The sequence below is a fragment of the Leuresthes tenuis genome, unplaced genomic scaffold (genome assembly GCF_036924035.1).
Source record: "Leuresthes tenuis unplaced genomic scaffold, fLeuTen1.0.hap1 SCAF_29, whole genome shotgun sequence".
Lineage (NCBI taxonomy): Eukaryota > Metazoa > Chordata > Actinopteri > Atheriniformes > Atherinopsidae > Leuresthes > Leuresthes tenuis.
In genome coordinates, this window is record NW_027325383.1 from 364,642 (window position 1) to 367,660 (window position 3,019).

Genomic DNA, 3,019 nt, shown 5'->3' on the forward strand with positions numbered 1-3,019 from the left:
CTTTCACCCCCTTCTGGTGTGACGGTAGGACGTGGTCTGTGGAAACTCAACTGTTCCCTGTTGGAGGATGAAATCATAGTCAGTCAGTACAGGGAATGTTATAAAGAGTGGCAGACCCTTCAAGACCTCTACGAAACACATGCACAATGGTGGGAAATGGTGAAGGAAACGACCCAGACTTTTTTTAAACAGCAAGGTAAACGTAAAAAAAGGAAAGAGAATAGATGTATGATGGGACAACAGAAACGCTTACAGCGCTACTTTAAACTAAATCAGTGTGGCATAAACTTTAATGAAGAAATCAAAGATGTCAAAAAGGAAATGTCAGTTTTAGCAGAAATAAAGAGTAAAGGAATTTTTGTAAGAAGCAGGGAGCAGGAAATTGAGGAAGGTGAAAAATGCACACGGTACTTTTTTAAGAAAGTTATAAATAAAAAGGAGTGTATTCAAAATCTAAAAAGAGAAGATGGGTTTTGAACAAAATCCACACAAGAGATGATTGAAACTGTACATACCTTTTATAGTAACATGTACAAAGAGAAACCAGTGCACTTGGAAACATCGGCAGAAATTTTAAAATTCGTTGACAAAACCGTAAAAGAGAATGCACACTTGACACAGGATTTTACTGCTTTAGAGTTAAAAAAAATGCCTAACAGGTTTTAAGAGAAGTCGAGCTCCGGGTTTAGACGGGCTTCCTGCAGAATTCTATCTGACCTTTTGGGACCTTTTATCATCAGACATTTTAGATGTTTTTAAAGATTTTGAAAAACTCGACCGACTGCCTGACAGTTTTAGAGTGGGAATAGTGACTCTACTTTATAAAAAAAATGATAAGACTGACCTAAAGAATTGGAGGCCCATCACACTTTTAAACTTTGACTGTAAACTTTTTAGCAAGGTTTTAGCGACACGGATGTCCTCTGTTTTAGAGGAGGTAATTCACCCAGACCAGGCTTGTGCAATCTCAGGGAGACAACTCACTGACAGCCTCGTACTGATTCGAGACATCATTGATTACGATAGAGAAAGAAACACCCGGCTTGTCATCTTAAATTTAGACTTTGAAAAAGCTTTTCATCAGGTCTCGCATCAATATCTCTTTCAGGTGTTGCAGCCATCGAATAGGACCCTGAAACTTCCATCCTGCACCGCTGTTTGCTTTTTCACAAGAGCAGAGAAGATCGCACCGTTCCCAGCGGCACTGCAGTACCGGGTCGATGCTTGGAGTGAACGGAGCCAGCTCCTTTTTCAACTCCTATTGCTAAAAATCCATTTAATATGTAGTCCTCGTATAGAGGACATATCAAATATTAAACTGATAAGAACAGATACCACACTTGATCTTAGCCAAAAGGCCGAGAAGCGATAACTGTCCACTGGTTCACGTCCGAGGGCCCTTCCTGGCACAATGCGCACTTGTAGCGGTGTTCTTTTTAGTGTCACTTTGCACCTCCGCACTGAGCACTCTTCAGCCCTTTTAAATGGTATAACTTTGCACTCCTGCACGCTCCAGCAAGCACCATTCAAGCAACAACGTCAGCACAGTCGCAACAAGTAAGGCGACTCTACTCAGAGAAGTCACTCTGCACAGTAACAAGATTTCTTTTGCACAGACAGAAAGGGCTTCACCCGCAAAGGTAAAGCCTGCCAAAAATAGAAACAACTCACTAGTGCTGCTCTCCACGGAAGTCTTTAGTAAAAGGCGAAAGACTTGTACGTTATGAAGAGAAACCAGAGTACGATTATCCGTCACTGCAGGAGCAGGGCATCAGGCTAGTTGGCATAGCCACCTTCCCCATGGTGAGCTTTGCTTGGTAGAGACGTTTGCTCCCCCCCCTTGCTCCTCGGCTGACCAAGTAGGGACAATCGGGCCCTATTCGATGGCTGCCTTGTCTTTTACTCTGTGCAAAAGACAAGGCAGCAACAAAAACAACATGGGAACACCGTATTGAGGCTTTTTTCTGACCGCTCATTCGGTGTCGCGTTTCTTTCAAGCAATTCTCCCGGTTAGCCCGCACTCGGCTTGCTCCCAGAGCCGTGTTAATGTCTACTTCGCATTCACACTCTCTTCTCAGCAGACTAAAAGAAACTTCCATCCTGCACCGCTGTTTGCTTTTTCACTAGAGCAGAGAAGAGCGCACCGTTCCCAGCGGCACTGCAGTACTGGGTCGATGTTTGGAGTGAACGGAGCAAGCTCCTTTTTCAACTCCTATTGCTAAAAATCCATTTAATATGTAGTCCTCGTATAGAGGACATATCAGAAATTAAACTGATAAGAACAGATATTACACTTGATCTGAGCTAAAAGACCGAGAAGCGATAACTGTCCACTGGTTCACGTCCGAGGGCCCTTCCTGGCACAATGCGCACTTGTAGCGGTGTTCTTTTTATGGCCATAGGTGGCCAGAGTGTCACTTTGCACCTCCGCCCACCCGCTGCACTGAGCACTCTTCAGCCCTTTCAAATGGTATAAATTTGCACTCCCGCACGCTCCAGCAAGCACCATTCAAGCAACAACTTTGCACTCCAGCTTCGAACATCGGCACAGTCGCAACAAGTAAGGCGACTCTACTCAGAGAAGTCACTCTGCACAGTAACAAGATTTCTTTTGCACAGACAAAAAGGGCTTCACCCGCAAAGGTAAAGCCTGCCAAAAATAGAAACAACTCATTAGTGCTGCTCTCCACGGAAGTCTTTAGTAAAAGGCGAAAGACTTGTACGTTATGAAGAGAAACCAGAGTACGATTATCCGTCACTGCAGGAGCAGGGCATCAGGCTAGTTGGCATAGCCACCTTCCCCATGGTGAGCTTTGCTTGGTGGAGACGCTTGCTCCCCCCCCTTGCTCCTCGGCTGACCAAGTAGGAACAATCGGGCCCTATTCGATGGCTGCCTTGTCTTTTACTCTGTGCAAAAGACAAGGCAGCAACAAAAACACCATGGGAACACCGTATTGAGGCTTTTTTCTGACCGCTCATTCGGTGTCGCGTTTCTTTCAAGCAATTCTCCCGGTTAGCC

General features: G+C 44.8%; 4 non-coding genes across 4 annotated transcripts; all 4 read right to left on the minus strand.

Moving 5' to 3' along the window:
• Positions 1-1,179: 1,179 nt before the first annotated feature.
• LOC140285165 (U2 spliceosomal RNA) lies at positions 1,180-1,370 on the minus strand. The gene has a single exon (XR_011910306.1). It is a non-coding gene; the product is annotated as a U2 spliceosomal RNA (small nuclear RNA).
• Positions 1,371-1,629: 259 nt separating this feature from the next.
• Positions 1,630-1,743, minus strand: LOC140285160 (U5 spliceosomal RNA). The gene has a single exon (XR_011910301.1). It is a non-coding gene; the product is annotated as a U5 spliceosomal RNA (small nuclear RNA).
• A 390-nt stretch (positions 1,744-2,133) lies between these two features.
• LOC140285149 (U2 spliceosomal RNA) lies at positions 2,134-2,324 on the minus strand. Its single transcript, XR_011910291.1, has one exon. It is a non-coding gene; the product is annotated as a U2 spliceosomal RNA (small nuclear RNA).
• Positions 2,325-2,632: 308 nt separating this feature from the next.
• LOC140285155 (U5 spliceosomal RNA) lies at positions 2,633-2,746 on the minus strand. The gene has a single exon (XR_011910297.1). It is a non-coding gene; the product is annotated as a U5 spliceosomal RNA (small nuclear RNA).
• Between the last annotated feature and the right edge of the window lie 273 nt (positions 2,747-3,019).